This window comes from Nycticebus coucang, chromosome 3 (assembly GCF_027406575.1).
Source record: "Nycticebus coucang isolate mNycCou1 chromosome 3, mNycCou1.pri, whole genome shotgun sequence".
Classification (NCBI taxonomy): Eukaryota; Metazoa; Chordata; class Mammalia; order Primates; family Lorisidae; genus Nycticebus; species Nycticebus coucang.
In genome coordinates this window covers 60106912-60126569 of record NC_069782.1, presented here as the reverse complement: position 1 = coordinate 60126569, position 19658 = coordinate 60106912, and the positions used below count along the sequence as shown (strand labels likewise).

The 19658-nt window shown below is 48.9% G+C and overlaps 1 protein-coding gene across 1 annotated transcript in view; it reads left to right on the top strand.

Moving 5' to 3' along the window:
* The first annotated feature begins 1028 nt into the window (after positions 1 to 1028).
* ARHGEF18 (Rho/Rac guanine nucleotide exchange factor 18) overlaps positions 1029 to 19658 on the top strand; it is a 70581-nt gene continuing 51951 nt past the window's right edge. Inside the window, exon 1 of the mRNA XM_053585862.1 lies at positions 1029 to 1204. The gene's annotated coding sequence lies outside the window, so the exon portion shown is untranslated. The remainder of the gene's footprint in view (positions 1205 to 19658) is intronic.

Genomic DNA, 19658 nt, shown 5'->3' with positions numbered 1-19658 from the left:
TTTTAAGTGATATTTAGTTTGGGGAGATCTTAAACTGGTTGATCAGTCTGGACCTTTGGTGAGAGCTCTTCAGCCCCACTCCTGGCTACTGCCTAACTGCCCCACCTGTGGGAGGCCTGGGCCATCTGATGACACCTGAGAGGGCGCTGGAGGCACCTGGCCTGTCCGCACTTGTCAAATAGCAATTGCGTGTGTGTGTGTGTGTGTGTGTGTGTGTGTGTGTGTGTCTGGCATGTGTTTCAGTCTCTCAGCACCTGCTTGGGGGGTATCTGATAACATCTGTATCAGGGGTATCTGTCCCTCCTTGGATGTCTAATATGTGATTAGGATATTTCATGGTACCTATGTTGGGGTGTCTGAGACCACTTTTTTCCAGACCTGCTTTTCTGGGATCTGAACTGCCCCTTCTTCACCAGCAACAGACCCCACTCTCTCCACTTCTTGGGCTCTCCCTGGCTCTCAGACTCGCCTACCCGCCTTTAGCTACTCCCAGCCCGAAAGAGTCTGCAGAAGCCCTCTAACACCCGGTTAATGCACCTGTCTATTGCTCCAAGGCACCCTCAACCCCGATGAGCCCCCTCTCCCCCGCCAAGAAATTCCCCAGTACCTCTGTCTTCCAGCCTCAGCCTCCCAAGAGAGGGAGTATGTCCAGGGAATTGCAGAGTCCCTCAGGACTCTGTTGACTCCAGAAGACATCTGCCATACCCTCTCTGGTCAGTGACCTCCAACCCTGCGGTCCCCCCAAGACCCTCCAGTCCTGGGGTACCCAGACCCTCCCTGACCTCCTCCCCCAAAATAAAGCCCCCAACCTCGCTGACCCGCTCCTGAAGGGTCACTCACTGCAAGCACCCTCGCCCTTTAGTCTCTGCTTCCCCCACAAGGCCGCGTGGACGACCCCACCGGACAGCAGCTGTAGGTTCAGCCACGTGGTGCGGGCCCAGATCCCGGCGTCCGCCTCGCGGCCACGCCCCTTCCGGGCCACGCCCTCGGAAACGCCTCCTGGGCGGGGCCGCGCATACGCCGCTTGTTCTGCTCTGCTTCCCGCTTCCGGCTCCCGGCTGTGGGCAGCTGCGCATCCCGGGAGACCTGGGGGAGCGGCCAGTGTGGCGGAGGCGGTGGGGGGGCGGTTGCTGGTGGCGGCGGCGGCGGCGGCCAGTGTGGCGGAGGAACGGGCGGAGAGCGGCCTGCAAGTGACCTGCCCGAGGTGAGGGCTGCGGGATGGTCCCGTGGAGAACGTGCTCGGGAGGGAGGCTTTGGTTCATCACGTCCTACCGGAAGCGGCCTGGAGCGCGGGACCCCCCAGGGCTGCTTAAGGTTTCTTTCCCCAGGCAGGTGGAGGGGTGCTTCGGTTCAAGCTGTCGGGTCAATGCATAGGGGCTCCAGGTGGCCAGTGCTGGGTTCAGGGGTGCAGGGAATACCCGCCGGTTCCGTCCGAGCCCCAGACAGCCCTGGGGTGCTGCAACCTCCCCTCCTCCGGGAAAGAGAGAGAAAGGTCACTCGAACTGCAGCCTCTGCTCTGCTCCTCGTTCGGGAGCGCCTGGGGCAGGACCAGGGAAGGAGTGATACCCCGTCCCCCCGTACCCAGCATGATGATACTCGTACTTAGGCCTTTCCTGGGAGAACCCTCACACGCCGGAGCAGATCCCCACCCGGCTGCCGGGGAGCTTTTGGATACAAAGCCGTGAGAAACGTGTAAGTGCTTTGGGTCTGTCTTACTCCTCTTTCCATTTTCTTTTTGGTGTAAGAACTTGCGGGCAAGAATGAGAAGCCTTTCCTTGGTCCTTGCGTGCTGTAGCTGTAAAATCTCCTTACCTCTTGGTCTGTTGAGATAGATGGAAGCCAGCTGAACGGGTAAAAAGTTTCTTGAAGTTTTACCATGAAGTGAAGCAGCGAGAAACACAACTTTTCTTCCTTTGCTTTGTTTTCTGGGAGGTGAAATTACAGCCCGTGGCTTTGAAGGACCCCTTCTCTTCTGATTGACTAGAGAGAGTTCACCAGTATGGACAGCTTGCCCATGAGTTTTGCAGTCCTGGGTGATTAATTTCTAGAGCTCTGAGAAGTGTCAGGAGCACAGGCTTGAAAATCGGATCAGACCTGGCTTCTGGTTCCAATTCCACCACCTGTTAGCCATATAACCTTGCTAAGCCTCAGATTTCTCACCTTTAAAATGGGAACAAGGTTTGGATGGGAATTCTATGAGATAAGCAGTGTAAGGCACACAGCAGAAGTACTTGGCATATGATGAACAATCAGTGTTACATATCCTGTGTGTTTGTGCATACTCCTAGGTCTGTATTTTTAGGTTGCTCTTCCAAGTAAGGCAGATTTGGAGAATTCGAGCATCTCATTTGTTTGGACTAGGCTAAGGTTTGTGCGTTATCAATAGTTTGCTATTTCTGTGGGTCAGCAAACCCTTCTGAGGAAAAAAAGGAAGATACTTGCTGGAGAGCAGGGGTTCTCAACTTTCCTAAGGCCACAATGTATTTTCACTGTTAAAAATGGGTGGCAACCCACAGGTTGAGAACTGCTGCTCTAGAGCAAATAAGAACAAACAGCCAGAATGCGTAAGTTTCAATCTTGCAAACATAATTTGTTTGGGTTTTGTTTATCTTATTTCATTTTCTCCTGAAATTTGTGTGTGACTTTATTTTTTTTAATTTATTTTTTAACTGACATTAACTGACATTTAACATTGTGTATATTTATTATGTACAACATGATGTATTCTTGAAAAATGTAAAAGGAGTGGATGTTAAGTGCTCTGACCACAAAAATAAGTATGTGAAGTGATGCATTTGTTAATATGCTAGATTTAACCATTCCATGATGTATGTATACTCCAAAACTTATTTCATTTTTAAATGGCATACCTTAGAGTAGTGGTTCTCAATCTGTGGGTCGTGACCCCTTTGGGGTCTCCTGCATATTAGATATTTACATTACGATTCATAGTAGTAGCAAAATTACAGTTATGAAGTAGCAACGAAAATAATTTTATGGTTAGGGGTCACCACAACATGAGGAACTGTATTAAAAAGTTGCGGCATTAGGAAGGTTGAAAGCCACTGCCTTAGAGGAATGTAAAAGAGATCGTTTTCTCTTTTTTTTCTTAACTCCACTTTGAAAGTTGCAAATTCCACACACCTTCTTTCTGGCATAGCAGTGGTGTAATTTTCATTCCTGTCACACAGTAGCAATTACAGCTACAAAGCCTTTAGTCCACCAGGGCTGTGGTGACCAACTAAGCCTCCTAGATGTTTACCCACCACATGTTTAACATAATTCTGATCCTGTGTCGAGGTCTCCTTCATTCTTACTCATCCTAGGTCATGTTACCATTTCTTCAAACTCCATCTGCGATTTTCAAAACATTTTCCTTCCATCTCCCTTAAATAATTTAAAGCCCAGAAACCTTTATTAAGTCTAACCAATTGTAGTTTCTTTGTTATTTGTTAGGTATCACCACCCCCCCCCCCGCCCCCAAGAGTCAAGAGCCACAGTTTTGAAAACCTCTTTAGGTGCAAAACAATTCTTGAGGCTCTGGAGCTGCCTGTAGGAATTCTTCTGGAGGAGGAATGTGACCGACCAAGTGAAGGAGGAAAACTGGTTAAAATAATCATGTTTCTGCTGGGTGTGATGGCTCACACCTATAATCCCAGCACTTGGGAGGCTGAGGCGGGTGGATTGTCTGAGCTCACAGGTTCGAGACCAGCCTGAGCCAGAGCGAGACTCTGTCTCTAAAAAAATAGCCAATGTTGTGGCGGGCGCCTGTGGTCCCAGCTGCTTGGGAGGCTGAGGCAAGAGGATCACTGAAACCCAAGAGTTTGAGGTTGCTGTGGGCTATGATGCAATGGCACTCTACCGAGGGTGACCAAGTGAGACTCTGTCTCAAAAAAATATATATATGTTCCTGAAGGCCTCAGTGACTGGACCCGTGCAGTTGGGTGCATAGTTTGTTGTTCAAATTAAGCTGTGTATAAACTAAATTTAGCTTGTTTGCTTCTCTGCTTTTGTTCATGAATAGATTTATAGTTTCAACTGAGTATAAAGTGGCTGATTTGTGATTGGATACTGTGGATAGTAACATTTTAAATTTGTGTCACTTTTTAAAAATAATATAGCAGCATTATGGAGATATAATTCCCATACCATGAAAGTTACCCTTTTAAGGTGTACTTTTCAGTATATTCACCGAGGTAGGCAGCTGTCATTGGTGAATAATTCCAGGACGTCTTATCATCTCATCATTCCTATGGGTGGGTTTCAGGAGTAGAGAAAGTCAAAAGAAGGGTTCGCGTCTCACCAGCAACCCTTCCATTGCAGTCATCCTGCTTTATAAGGACAGCCTAGCTGTGCGTTGTTTATGGATAACTCTAATTTGCTAAGGTTCTTTTGAAATGCAAAATTGAGTTCAGAAAAAAATAATTCAGGAAGTCATTTACAGGAGGGGCTTGTGGTCTCAATTGTCCCTTTACAAGGGTGAAATAGATAGTGGCTTTGCCGGGTACAGTGCACAGCCAGGAATTTAAGCATCCTTGGCTGTCAGACAGTGAAAGGGTCAGCTCTGTGGTGCTCACAGTGCCAGGTGTGGTGACTCATGGTAGGTCCTTGTGACCCTTTGTGTAATCCACTTCGGGGCTTCTAACTGAAGAGCTCTTAGAGCAATGGGAAGACGGAGAAATTGGGGCCTCATAGACTGCTGGTGGGAAGGTATAGTGGTAGAGCTGCTTTGTAAAACAGTCCGGCAGTTCTAAAAAGCTTAAACAGAGAATTAATATACCATTCATCTAGCAATTCCACCTCTAAGTGCATGCTAAGAGAAATGACAGCATGGTGTGCATAAAAACTCATAAATACCAGCATTGTTCAGAATAGCCAAAAAGTAGCAACAACCTACACATCCATTAGCTGAGGAATATATTGATAAAATATGGTCCATCCATGCAATGGAATGTTATTCAGTGATAAAAAGGAATGATGTTCGTATATGTGGAGGAACTAAGGAAGCATCACGCCAGTTCCAAAAGGCCACATGTTAGATGATTCCCTTTCTAGGAAATGTCCAGAATAGGCAAATCCATAGAAACAGAAGATGGATTTGTCGTTGGTGGACGATGGGCGGGGAGGGCAGTGAATGGTCAGTGACTGCTGAAGGGGCCACGGCTTCTTTCTGTGAGTGATGAACACATTTTAAAATTGATTGTGGTGATGAGTGCACAACTCTGCAAATACACTAAGAGCTATTGAATTCTACACTTCCAAAGGGTGAATTGTATGTTATATGAATTCTGTTTCAATAAAGCTGTTAAAAGAGAGATGAAAACTAGTAGCACAGAGGCAATAGCTCTGGGCACAAGATAGGCTTTTAAGAAATGGGTTGAGACTGGGTAGCCAGAGGCCCACTGGGAGATGGCCCAGGCCAAAAGAAGGACATTATGCAGAGAGGGCAGAATCCAGCCAGAATTATAGGTAGATGGGGGGTAGGGGTGGCGCTTAGTTGGCAGAGTGGCAGGGAGGGGCACGTCATAGTCTTCCACTGACTACAGCAGGTGTGGGATGCCAGGTAGGTAGATCCATAGGTCCTCAGCCATCAGAGCTCCTTGGATGCAGCCTGGGCTCCCTGCAGCTTGTAGGCGCTGCTATCCATTGGCGTGACTGCCTCGGGCCACCCTAAACTTACATTGGGCCTGGCACAGTGGCTCACTGTGGGGACTGGGGACTGAGGTGGGAGTATTGCTTGAGGCCAGGAGTTAGAGACCAGCCTGGGCAACATAGCAAGACTCTGTTTCTCTACTTGGGGCAATCACAGTGACTTAGGCCTATAATCTCGGCACTTTGGGAGGCCAAGGTTGGTGGATCCCTGGAGCTCAGGAGTTTGAGACCACTCTAAGCAAGAGTGAGACCCCGTCTCTTAAAAAATAAAAATAGCTTGGCATGGTGGCAAATACTTGTAGTCCCAGCTACTCAGGAGACCTGAGGCAGGAGGATTATTTAAGCCTAGGAGTTTGAGATTGCTGTTAGCTATGGTCACACCACTGCACTCAAGCCTAGGAGACAGAGCAAGACTACATCTCTAAAAAACTAATAATACAAAAAATAAATATACATTTAAAAGTAAAGTTTCTTGCATTGGAGGGATAAAGAGCTTCTCCGTTGCCTGGGGTCAAGGATTTCTTCTTCCTTCCTCCACCATAGCCCAAACTCCTTCAAGGTTTAAGAACAATGAATAATAGCCCTTTAGACAGCCTCAACCCTAAGGTTTCCATGCTTTTGGGTGTTGCTGGGTGGGGCAGGAGGGAGATCCCTGTTAAGGGCACAGTCACTGCATGCCAGAGGTTGTTGGGAGAAGGAGGAAGGAACCATACAAACAACCCAGCAGCTGAGCACCTGAAGAACCACCCAAATGAAAATGGAGTAAATCGGGTAGTGCCTGTGGCTCAAGGAGTAGGGCGCCGGTCTCATATGCCGGAGGTGGCAGGTTCAAACCCAGCCCCGGCCAAAAAAAAGAAAAGAAAAGAAAATGGAGTAAATCAACAGCAGAGTAACAATCTGCTCAGTGTGCCCGTGTATGTAGAGGCAGGGCCTCCAGTGCCTGTGTAACTAGAGGTAGGGCCTCCAGTGCCTGTGTAACTAGAGCAGGGCCTCCAGTGCCTGTGTAACTAGAGGCAGGGCCTCCAGTGCCTGTGTAACTAGAGGCAGGGTATCCAGTGCCTGTGTAACTAGAGGCAAGACCTCCAGTCAGTGTGCCTGTTAACTGGAGGCAAGACCCCCAGTACCTATGGAACTATAGGCAGGACCTTGAGTAACATGTCTGTATAACTAGGAAAAGGACCTCCAGCCAACGAGCTCATGTAACTAGAAGTAGGAATTCCAATCAGTGTGCCTGTATAACTAAAAGTAGGACCTCCAGTCAGTGTGTCTGTGTAACTTAGAGGCAGGGCTTCCAGTCAGTGAGTCTGTGTAACTAGAGGCAGGACCTCAGTCAGTGTGTCTGTGTAACTAGAGGAGGGCCTTCAGTCAGTGTGTCAGTGTAACTAGAGGCACGACCTCCAGTCATTGTGTCTGTGTAACTAGAGGCAGGACCTCCAGTCAGTGTGTCAGTGTAACTAGAGGCACGACCGCCAGTCATTGTGTCTGTGTAACTAGAGGCAGGACCTCCAGTCAGTGTGTCTGTGTAACTAGAGGCAGATCCTCGGGTCAGTGCGTCTGTGTAACTGGAGGGAGGACCTCTAGTCAGTGCATCTGTGTAACTAGAGGCAGATCCTTGGGTCAGTGTGTCTGTATAACTAGAGGGAGGACCTCTAGTCAGTGTGTCTGTGTAACTAAAGGGAGAACCTCTAGTCAGTGTGTCTGTGTAACTAGAGGAGGGCCTCCAGTCAGTGTGTCAGTGTAACTAGAGGCACGACCTCCAGTTATTGTGTCTGTGTAACTAGAAGTAGGACTTCTAGTCAGTGTGTTCGTGTAACTAGACACAGGACCTCCAGTCAGTGTGTCTATGTAACTTGAGAGAGGACCTCTAGTCAGTGTGTCTGTGTAACTAGAGGCAGATCCTTGGGTCAGTGTGTCTGTGTAACTAGAGGGAGGACCTCTAGTCAGTGCATCTGTGTAACTAAAGGGAGAACCTCTAGTCAGTGTGTCTGTGTAACTAGAGGCAGATCCTCGGGTCAGTGTGTCTGTGTAACTAGAGGGAGGACCTCTAGTCAGTGTGTCTGTGTAACTAGGGGGAGGACCTCTAGTCAGTGTGTCTGTGTCACTAGAGGCACATCCTCGGGTCAGTGTGTCTGTGTCACTAGAGGCAGGACCTCCAGTCAGTGTCTGTGTAACTAGAGGGAGGACCTCCAATCAGTGTGTCTGTGTAACTTAGAGGCAGGGCCTCCAGTCAATGTGTCTGTGTACTAGAGGGAGGACCTCCAGTCAATGTGTCTGTGTAACTAGAGGGAGGACCTCCAGTCAGTGTGTCTGTGTAACTAGAGGGAGGACCTCTAGTCAGTGTGTCTGTATAAATAAAGGCAGGACCTCCAGTCAGTGTGTATGTGTCACTAGAGGCAGGTCCTCAGGTCAGTGTGTCCCAGTAACTAGAGACAGGACCTCCAGTCAGTGTGTCTGTGTAACTAGAGGCACAAGCTTCAGTCATTGTGTCTGTGTAACTAGAGGCAGGGCCTCAAGTCAGTGTGTCCATGTAACTAGAGGCAGGACCTCCAGTCAGTTTGCCTGTATAACTAGAGGCACGACCTTCAGTCAGTGTGCCCATGTAACTTGAGGCAGGGCCTCCAGTCAGTGTGTCTGTGTAACTAGAGGCACGACCTCTAGTCAGTGTGTCTGTGTAACTAGAGGCAGGGCCTCCAGTCAGTGTGTCTGTGTAACTAGAGGCATGACCTCCAGTCAGTGTGTCTGTGTAACTAGGGGCAGGGCCTCCAGTCAGTGTGTCTGTGTCACTAGAGGCAGGGCCTCCAGTCAGTGTGTCCGTGTAACTAGGGGCAGGGCCTCAGGTCACTGTGTCCATGTGACTAGAGGCAGGACCTCCAGTCAGTGTGTCAGTGTAACTAGAGGCAGGGCCTCCAGTCAATGTGTCAGTGTAACTAGAGTCATGACCTCCAGTCAGTGTGTCTGTGTAACTAGAGGCAGGACCTCCAGTCAGTGTGTCAGTGTAACTAGAGGCGGGACCTCCAGTCAGTGTGTCAGTGTAACTAGAGGTAGGGCCTCCAAGTCAGTGTCTGTGTAACTAGAGGCCCAACCTCCAGTGTGTCTGTGTAACTAGTGGCAGGACCTCCAGTCAGTGTGTCTGTGTCGCAGAGGCCCGGCCTCCACTTAGCCTGCCCGTTTAAGTAGAGGCAGGGCCTCCAGTTGGTGTGTCTGTGTAACTACAGGGAGGACCTCCAGTCAGCCTGCCTGTGTAAGTAGAGGTAGTATCTCCAGTGACTATGTAATTAGCAGCGGAGCTTCCAGTCAGCTTGCCTGTGTAACCTGGGCAGGACCTCCAGTCGCTCCCATCCCCTTGCAGTTCTTGAGGCTGCCCTGTCTGCTCCTAACAAGCTCCAGCTGTCGTGTCCCAGCCCTGGAACGTTGATCTTAGAGAGTGGTGTTTCTCTGCAGACACTGGAGGGCATTTGGGGTCTCTTGTCTGTTCTGTAATATATAACTGGCATCTCACACCGCTTTAATGTTGTGAAACTGTCATAACCAGTGCTGTAGGTCGAATAACAAAGATGTACACATCCTCTCCCTGAGAACCCCGTCCCCTCCCTTAAATAGCAAAATGGACAGGCAGATGGGATTGAGTTGAAGGCCCTGAGGTGGGAGATCATCCTGGATGACCCAGGTAGCCCAGTGTCATCACAGGGTTCTTCCCGGAGGAGGCAGGAAGGTTAGAGGTGGGGAGACCAGAAGAAGGTGTGCTGCTGGCTCTGAAGGTGGAGGAAGGTGCCCCAAGCCAGGGAATGTGGATGGTCTCTAGACAGTGGCAAAAGTGGGAGACAGGTTCTCCTCTGGATCCCCAGGAGGGCCCGACCCCATCAGCCCTTTTCACCTTTGTGACCTCCAGCACTGTAAGATAATAAATTTGTGCTATGTTTGGTGGTCATTTCTTATGGTAGCCATGGGATTCAACATACACTAGTCTTCTTTGACACTGAGTATTCCAGTTTCCAGCCCGAGTTGGGAGCCCCCTCCACACCTGCCCCACCTCCCCTTTTCCAGCCTTTTCCTCTACTGTTGAGGCTTCTGACATTCCAGCAGGCACCGTCCTTCCCTCTTCTCTGACCTGGTCCACAACTCTTTTCTCCACAAGATGGGTCCCAAGAAGACAGAGGAGGCAGCATCCAACTTGCCCAAAGGGGCACCAGTGTCCTGTGCTGTGGGAGGTGCTCCTTAAATTCCCTGGTCCTCAGTTTCCTCATCTATAAGATTAGAAACTCAGCCAGGTGCCTTATTTTCTAGTTGTTGTGCTATGTTGTGTGCTCACAGCATGGTGTGCTCACCTTGTGGCGTGCTCACAGTGTCAGGTGTGCTTCACAGTGTCAGGTGTGCTCACAGCGTCGGGTGTGCTTACAATGTCAGGTGTCCTCATAGTGTCGGGTGTGTTCACACTGTCGGGTGTTCTCACAGTGTCAGGTGTTCTCACAGTCGGGTGTGCTCACAGTGTCGGGTGTGCTCACAGTGTCGGGTGTGATTCACAGTGTCGGGTGTGCTCACAGTGTCAGATGTGCTTCACAATGTGTCATGCTCACAGTGTCAGGTGTGCTAACAGTGTCGGGTGTGCTCACACTGTCGGGTGTGCCTCACAGTGTCAGGTGTGCTCACCGTGGCAGGTGTGCTCACAGTGTGGCATGCTCACAGTGTCAGGTGTGCTCACAGTGTCAGGCGTGCTCACAGTGTTGCGCGTGCTCACAGTGTCAGGCGTGCTTCACAGTGTGGCATGCTCACAGTGTCAGGTGTGCTCACAGTGTCAGGCGTGCTCACAGTGTCGGGTGTGCTCACAGTGTCAGGCGTGCTCACAGTGTCCTGGGTGCTCACAGTTTAAGGTGTTCTCACAGTGTCAGGCATGCTCACAGTGTCAGGCGTGCTCACAGTGTGTGGGTTCTCACAGTGTCAGCAGTTCTCACAGTGTCCTGGGTGCTCACAGTGTCCGGGGTGCTCACAGTGTCAGGTGTTCTCACAGTGTCTGGGGTGCTCACAGTGTCAGGTGTTCTCACAGTGTCTGGGGTGCTCACAGTGTCAGGTGTTCTCACAGTGTCCGGGGTGCTCACAGTGTCAGGTGTTCTCACAGTGTCCTGGGTGCTCACAGTGTCAGGCGTGCTCGCAGTGTCAGGCGTGCTCACAGTGTCAGGCATTCTTACAGTGTTAGGTGTTTTCACAGTGTCAGGTGTTCTCACAGTGTCCAGGGTGCTCACAGTGTCAGGTATTCTCACAGTGTCCGGGGTGCTTACGGTGTCAGGTGTTCTTACAGTGTCCAGGGTGCTCACAGTGTCAGGTGTTCTCACAGTGTCAGGCGTGCTTGCAGTGTCAGGCGTGCTCACAGTGTCAGGCATTCTTACAGTGTCAGGTGTTCTCACAGTATCCTGGGTGCTCACGATGTCAGGCGTGCTCACAGTGTCCTGGGTGCTCACAGTGTCAGATGTGCTCACAGTGTCCTGGGTGCTCACAGTGTCCGGGGTACTCACAGTGTCAGGTGTGCTCACAGTGTTAGAAAGTGGTCTTCCCAGTATACTGAAGGGTCACAGGTCGCAATGTCAAAGCTCTTTCTCGGCATCCCAGTGCACCTGAGTTGGTGAACAGCTTTGACCTCTAAGAAGCTTTGTTTCCCAGGGCTGCTGTAGCAAACTGCTGCAGATGTGGGGTGTAAAACCAGGCTCTTCACAGTCCTGTTGAAGTCTGAAGTGAAGGGTCCTGCCGGGCTCCCCTTGACGGCTCTCGGAAAGAATTCTCTGTCTTGGTGGCACCTGTGGCTCAGTGAGTAGGGTGCCGGCCCCATGTACTGAGGGTGGCGGGTTCAAACCTGGTCCTGGCCAAACTGCAACAACAACAAAAATAGCTGAGCGTTGTGGCAGGGGCCTGTAGTCCCAGCTACTCGGGAGGCTGAGGCAAAAGAATCTCCTAAGCCCAAGAGCTGGAGGTTGCTTTGAGCTGTGAGGCCATGGACTCTACCAAGGGCAACAAAGTAACACTCTGTCTCTACCAAAAAAAAAAAAAAAAGAATTCTCTGTCACCTCGCAGCTTCTGGAAGGTGGTCACAGCTGTGGCTGCGTCCTTCTGCAGTCCACCTCCAGGACTTCGCACCCTCTGTGCCTTCCTCCACTGTGTCTGTATCTCTCCTTGGATTGAAGGCCCATCCTAAATCAAAATTTCATCTTGAGATCCTTAACTAATGATCTTTGTTTCCAAATAAGCCACATTCTGAGGTTCTGGGTGGACATAGATTTGGGGAACACTGTTCCACCCACCGTAGGAACCTTCTGTTTCTAGTGACTTAGAAACACAAGTATCGGGAGGCACCTGTGGCTCAGTGAGCAGGGCACCGGCCCCATATACCGAGGGTGGCGGGTTCAAGCCCAGCCCCGGCCAAACTGCAACAAAAAATAGCCGGGCATTGTGGCGGACGCCTGTAGTCCCAGCTACTCGGGAGGCTGAGGCAGGAGAATCTCCTAAGCCCAGGAGTTGGAGGTTGCTGTGAGCTGTGTGACGCCACGGCACTCTACCGAGGGCCATAAAGTGAAACTGTCTCTACAAAAAAAAAAAAAAACAACAACAACAAAAAAAGAAACACAAGTATCAATACTCATTTCTTAGATTCTTTACAACACACAGTCATTTCCCAGTAATTTTGAAGTTAAAGTAAGTGTTGAACATTGGCTTACTCTTTGGAACCAGTTATTTACAGAACGGAAAGAAGAGGTCTTCAGGGAGACTCCTAGATGATTTTTGGAAAACTTGTGAATCTGAATTCTCTGTGAATATAATTTGGTGTAAGGTACGAATAGGTGCCTGATATTATAGAATATCAGATGTTTGGCCATTTACCTGTATTCTGTATAATTGTATAATATATTTCTTCCCTGTGCATTTAGACACCATCTTCAGCAAATATAAGGAGAAAAAAAGTTATACTGTCTGCCTGCCCCTGCACCTGATCAACAATCTGACCTTGAGACTTGGAGCATATTAAAATATATTCAGGCTCATGCCATTGCAGTTCTAAAAGGAATACTAATGAAGGTCTTTGCAAGGTTCTGGAATTTTCCTGATGTAGGAGCTGGTTGCTGACTTCTATTAATAGTTATTAGCCAGCAGACCTGGGACGATAGGGACCTTGAGCTGCTCAGAAACCAACCTTGTTGGTGCTACCTGTCTGCAGACTGTCTGTTCCCAACATAGGCTATTTCCGGACTCTGGAATTCAGTAATGACTGGGCATGGTTCATATACTTTATTGCTTCTTTATTCCAGTCCCTCCTGCATGCCAGGGGAGAGCAGTGAGGGCTCCCCTGCCACTTGGGCCAGGATGGCTGTATTGTGATAGTTGAGAATAGACCCTCCCGTCTAGAACAAACCAATTAGATGCGGTAGTCTGGGGATCTCTAAAGAGCCAGGTAGTGAATATTTCAGACTTTGCAGACCACACAGCCTCTACTCTACTCCAAAGCAGCCACAGACAATATGTAAACAAGTGGGTGTGGCCATGTTCCAATATGTCTTTATTGACAAAAAAGGGTATCCAGCCCACAGGCCCTGCCTAATAGTAATCTAATAATTTTATTACAAGTCTAATAATTATTTTTTTTTAATTTTATTTATTTATTTATTTTTTTTTTTATTGTTGGGATTCATTGAGGGTACAATAAGCCAGGTTACACTGATCGCAATTGTTAGGTAAAGTCCCTCTTGCAATCATGTCTTGCCCCCATAAAGTGTGACACACACCAAGGCCCCACCCCCCTCCCTCCATTTACAGTTGTGTTTCTATGGCCATGGCTGTCTGACTGTAAGTTTGGTAAAGGACACAAGTTAGGGGTTAGGAGACCCTCATCTGCCTCCTGAGCTCCTGCGTGTTCCTATTTGCTTTCACAGTAAGGGACACTCTTTATGCTACAGTGCATTTTGCAAATGGGGAGGGGGCATGCCAAACAGAGCTCAGGTTCCCACAGAACAAGACCTACAGTTTTTCCCAACAGAACAATACCTACAGTTGTTCCAGTCTCTGTTCTGGAAAGATCGGCCTTGACAAAGCCCACATGGATGGTCTGTCTAAAGCTCACCTACCCTGACACCATTTCAGTTGTCTTTTTCCAGAAACCTGGTAGCTTTGGATAATTACCCAGCACGTTGAAGGCAGACAGGTTTTTTCTGGCATTCTGCATGCCTGTTTTTTCTGCCCTGCCTCTCACCTGTGACTGTGTTTTGCAGTTTTTTTTTTTTTTTTTGGCCGGGGCTGGGTTTGAACCCGCCACCTGTGGCATATGGGGCAGGTGCCCTACTCCTTTAGCCACAGGCACCGCCCACCTGTGACTGTTTTTACCTGCAGAAAGAGAAACCCACTGGCCTTTGTCAAGTGTTCGATTTCCTCTGCCCTCCTTACAGCTTTGCTCTTTATTTCCCACATTAAAGTTAGCTTTTTCTTTTTTTAAATATGGCCAGTGAGGTTTGTGGAAGATTTCAGATGTGTCCTAGCTACACCTCAGTTAACCTTTTCAGAATCAGCTGCTTTCATTAAAATGTTTTTCAGCCCCATCATTTTGATTTCTGTACAGTCAATTGAATTAACTTAATTGTTAAAAAAAAAAAAAATGCCCAAGAGGAAAGCCAGATGCCCTTTCTGGAAAGGCCTCAGGGGATGAAATGGTTTTGTTGGAACCGTTTACAGTTCAGCATCTGGCTTCACACCCAGAGTCTGGAGAAACACTTCTTCACAAGGCTGTCCTTTTTCCATGTCTGGAATACCTGTGGGTGACATTGAAGGTCCCCTCTATCTTGACAGCAGAGAATATTGTGAAATTTGAGCAGAAGGAAGCAGTTTATAGGACAGGCCTGTACAGCATAGGGCACCTCGACTTCATTGGATCTTTGGCACATTCTTTTTTTCAGACATGTTATAAATTGAGTTGTGCGCAAAGCTTCTCTTTCTTTTCAGCCCCTTCCAGTCTTGAGGCCAGACCTCTGGCTTTCTGACTGAATTTGTCCCTTCTCAACCTCCTGACAAAAGCCCATTTCCACTGGTGTTAATCATGCCCTTTAACAGTGGTTTTTACTAATTCACATTTGCTTAAAAAAAAAAAGAAAAAATTCCAGGGACACCTCTGCCTGGCCCCTTGTGGAGTAAACTTATTCCCCAGAATGACTCAGAACACCAAATGGAACAGCTTTTGGTCCCATATCTCCATTAACTGTCCTCATCGTGGGCAGGGAAGCCTGATGAGTGACAGCTGAGCGCGGAAGACCTTCCAGGCCCCTCAAGGCCCAGTGGAGGGTGCATCGGAGCTGATCTCCCAAAAAAGCCATTTGGGTCCTGCCACAAGGGACAGCTGTCAGATAAAGAGGAAGGCAGTTCCAAAGTGTCATTTTGTGTTTACCTTCTGTTGTGGGGAATTTTAGGTTCATGGGAGAAAAACTTAAGTCTGAGATGGGTGGTGAGCAGTGTCTCTGAAGCTGCATCTTTTTCTAAAATCATTTTAAATGTCACAGTTCAGTGACATAAGCATATCCACAGTACTGTGCAACCATGACCACCCTCCATCTCCAGAATTTCCTCATCTTCCCAAACTTAACTCTGTCTCCATCAGATACCAGCACCCCGGCCCTAGCCACCCACCTTCTACTTTCTGTCTCTGTGAACCTGACAGCCGTAGGGACCTCCTGTGAGCAGAATCACACAGGATTTGTCCTTCTGTGATTAATTTATTTCACTCAGCATCATGTCCCCAAGGTTCGTGTACACCATAGCGCGTGACAGAGCTTCTTTATTAAGGTTGATTAATGTCCCATGTGTCACATTTTGTTTATCTGTTGATGAACACTTGGGTTGTTTCCACTTTTTGGCTATTGTGGATAATCCTGCTATAATTGGGTGTAGAAAGACTGGTCTGAGTTCCGGCTACCCTTCTTTTGAAGACATACCCAGAAGTAGAATTGCTGAATCACTTGGTAATTCTATGCTGCACTTTTCGAGCTGTTTTACATTCCTGCCAGCCATGTACAAGACTTCAAGTTTCTCTGATTCTAACACTTGTCATTCTCCATTTTTTAAAATTGTGCCATCCAAAGCCAGGCACAGTAGTTGTAATTCTAGCACTCTGGGAGGCCGAGGTGTGTGGGTTGCCTGAGCTCAAGGAGTTCAAGACCAGCCTGAGCAAGTGCGAGACCCCATCTCTATAAATAGCCGGGTGTTGTGGCAGGTGCCTGTAGTCCCAGCTGCTCAAGAGGCTGAGGCAAGAGAATCACATTAGCCCAAGAGTTTGAGGTTGCTGTGAGCAATGACCCTACCAAGGGCACCAAAGTGAGATAGTCTCAAATAAAAAAAAAAAAAAAATTGTACCATCCTAGTGGGTGTGAAGTGGTATCTCACTGTGGCTTTGACATGCCTTTCCCTAATGACTAGTGATATTGGGCATTTTTTTCTGTGTTTATTAGGCATTTATATATCTTCTTTGGAGACATGTCTGTTCAAGCCTTTTGCCTGTTTTTTAATCGGAGTGTTTGTTTTTTGGTGTTGAGTTAGAAGAGTTCTCCGCACTAGTTGCTTCTGACACATAGGATCTTGCAAGAACTTGAAAGTGAGTCACTATGACCTTTGACACCTGGGATAGATAAATAGTGTTGAATGATGGGGTCCTGGACCATGTTCTTGGGGCAGGGTGAGAAGCATACAGAGATATTGAGATAGTTTTGAGCTAATCATCCTTTAGCCAGGCTCCTGGCTAGGTGGGTGGGAGTTCCCAAAGCTGTTAATTAGTAGGCTGTGTCAAGTTAGTAGGAGGCTGCATGCCAGGTCTGTCCTATGCTGCTGTCTTGATCTGTCCTTTAACAGGTAATTTTTAAGACAAAGACTGTAGCTGAAACAACTAGCTGAAGCCAGCAGGCTGAGCATCAGGGAAGTGCATGTTTGATTTCAAGCCTGCACACCATGGACACTGGGGTGGGATCCCCCTCTCCACACCGTGGACACTAGGGTAGGATCCCCATCTGCACATTTTGAACACTGGGGCGGGGTCCCCTATGCACACCGTGGACACTAGGGTAGGATCCCCATCTGCACATTTTGGACACTGGGGCGGGGTCCCCTATGCACACCATGTACACTAAGGTAGGATCCCCCTCTGCACACCATGTACACTTAGGGCAGGATCCCCCTCTGCACACCGTGTACACTAGGGCAGGATCCCCATCTGCACATTGTGGACACTGGGGCGAGATCCCCCTCTGCACACTATGTACACTAGGGCAGGATTCCCCTCTGTACACCATGTACACTAGGGCAGGATCCCCCTCTGTATACTATGTACACTGGGGCAGGATCCCCCTCTGCGCACCGTGCACACTGGGGCAGGATCCCCCTCTGTACACCGTGTACACTAGGGCAGGATCCCCCTCTGTAACCATGTACACTGGGGCAGGATCCCCCTCTGCACACCATGAACACCTGGGCGGGATCCCCCTCTGCACACCGTGTACACTACAGCAGGATCCCCCTCTGCACACCATGGACACTGAGGTGGGATCCCCCTCTGCACACCATGGACACTAGGGCGGGATCTCCCTCTGCACACCATGGACACTAGGGCGGGATCTCCCTCTGCACACCGTGGACACTGGGGTGGGTCCCCCTCTACAACATGGACACCGGGGCAGGGTCCCCCTCTGTGCACCATGTACCCTGTGCACACCATGGACACCAGGGTGGGATCTCCCTCTCCACACCATGGACACTGGGGCAGGGTCCCCCTGTGCACACTGTGGACACCGGGGTTGGACTCCCCTCTGCACACTATGGATACTGGGGTGAGATCCTTCCCTGCACACCATGGACACTGGGGCGGTATCTCCCTCTGCACACCATGGACACCAGGGTGGGGTCCCCTTCTGCACACCGTGGACCCTGGGGCAAGGTTCCCCCTTTGGGGTGGAATCATTGCATTGTAGGGTGTGGAGAAGCATCTGATCCGGGGGCCAGAATCACTCCTGGTTGAGAACCTCTGTTAAAAATAAGCAACTACATAATAATAGAATGCAGAAAGAGGACCTCATAAGACAACCTAGGGATTTCAATTGATGATAATAATAATAATGATAATAATAGTTCGTGGGTGGCGCCTGTGGCTCAGTCCATAGGGCGCCGGCCCCATATACAGAGGGTGGAGGGTTCAAACCCAGCCCCAAACTGCAACAACAACAACAAAAAAAAATAGCCGGGCATTGTGGCGGGCGCCTGTAGTCCCATCTACTCAGGAGGCTGAGGCAAGAGAATCGCCTAAGTTCAGGAGTTGGGAGGTTGCTGTGAGCTGTGTGATGCCATGGCACTCTACCAAGGGTGATAAAGTGAGACTCTGTCTCTACAAAAATAATAATAATGATAGTTCAATGGTTATGATACAGCAGTCTTTCTCCTCCCCCAAACAGACCACTTGTGCAGTTTGGCTGTTCTGGTCCTAAGACCACTTTCAACAAAACTGGGACCCCACAGACAGTTGATTCTGTCTCTTATCCCATTTAATCCCCAGGCAACTCTGCAAAGTTGCCTCCCTAGCCCTGGTATCTCAGAGGCTCCTGGTCTCACCAGCCTTCCCCCTACCACTCCCCTGGCCTTCCCTGGGCCCTTCCACTGTCCCCTTTGCCTCTCTCCGCTTCTTCCCTACCCTGCAAGCCCAGGCACCCCAACAGCCTCTTCCAGCCTGCACCCACCCCATGCTGCAGATATTTTTTCCAGAAGCAGAAACCTTTCTGTGCCTTCAGGTTCAAGGAGAAAGTATAAACTCAATGGCCCTTATTTCCACACAGAATCTTCTAGAACAAGGCACTCCTTGCAACCTGCTCTTTTGTTTCTCCTCTGGCAGACCCCAGACCAGATACTTCTGGATGTCCCCTCCCTCCCTTCAGGGACACAGACTCTCCCTCTGAGTAGACGTACTCGAGCCTCATGATTTGTGAATTCCATGTTCACAAATCCACTCAAGCACTAACATTTCCTTCTGACCCCAAATCGGTACTTTTGTGATTTGCATGCGTGCCAGAGTGGCAGAGCCTGGAGTCCCCAGTGAGGCGGGCCCAGGTGGTGTCCCACCCTCTTCGTTTTAGTTCTCAGTGCTGTTAACACACCCACACCCTGTTTGTGGTCTGTGGATGCCACATTTTTTTAATATTATGGGTTTTCTTAAATTTTATTTTATTTTTAGAGGTAGGATCTTACTCTTTTGGCCAGACTGCAGTGCACAATCACAGCTCACTGCAGCCTCCACCTCCTAGGCTCAGCGATCCTCCTGCCTCAGCTTACCAAGTAGCTGGGACTATAGGTGCCCACCACAACGAACTGATTTTTTTTAACATAATAAAACAATATGTTTATTTGTGTTTTGTTATTTTTCTGGCATTACAAAAAACTAAATATATGTTACAACATGGGTAAATATCAGCTTTTGAGACAAGGCAATTGTGTAGAAATAATGAAACACTGTAGCTTTTTATTTGTGTTATTATTCTGTAAGTCCACATGAGAATTTAATATGATTTAAAAAATAACCTGAAGGGCGGCGCCTGTGGCTCAGTGAGTAGGGCGCTGGCCCCATATGCCGAGGGTGGCGGGTTCAAACCCAGCCCCGGCCAAACTGCAACCAAAAAATAGCCGGGCGTTGTGGCGGGCGCCTGTAGTCCCAGCTGCTCGGGAGGCTGAGGCAGGAGAATCGCGTAAGCCCAAGCGTTAGAGGTTGCTGTGAGCTGTGGGACACCATGGCACTCTACCCGAGGGCGGTACAGTGACACTCTGTCTCTACAAAAAAAAAATAACCTGAAGTTAATATCAGCAAGACTCTTCTGAGAGGAAAGTATCATAAAAATGCCCAACGCTCCAGAAGTATGACCTCTTTTAACCCCACTGCAGGCTTGTGAATAAGGAGTATTTAAATTTTATTTTATCTACCAGGATTATTGTCAAAATATAAGCATAGTGCCCATATGAAG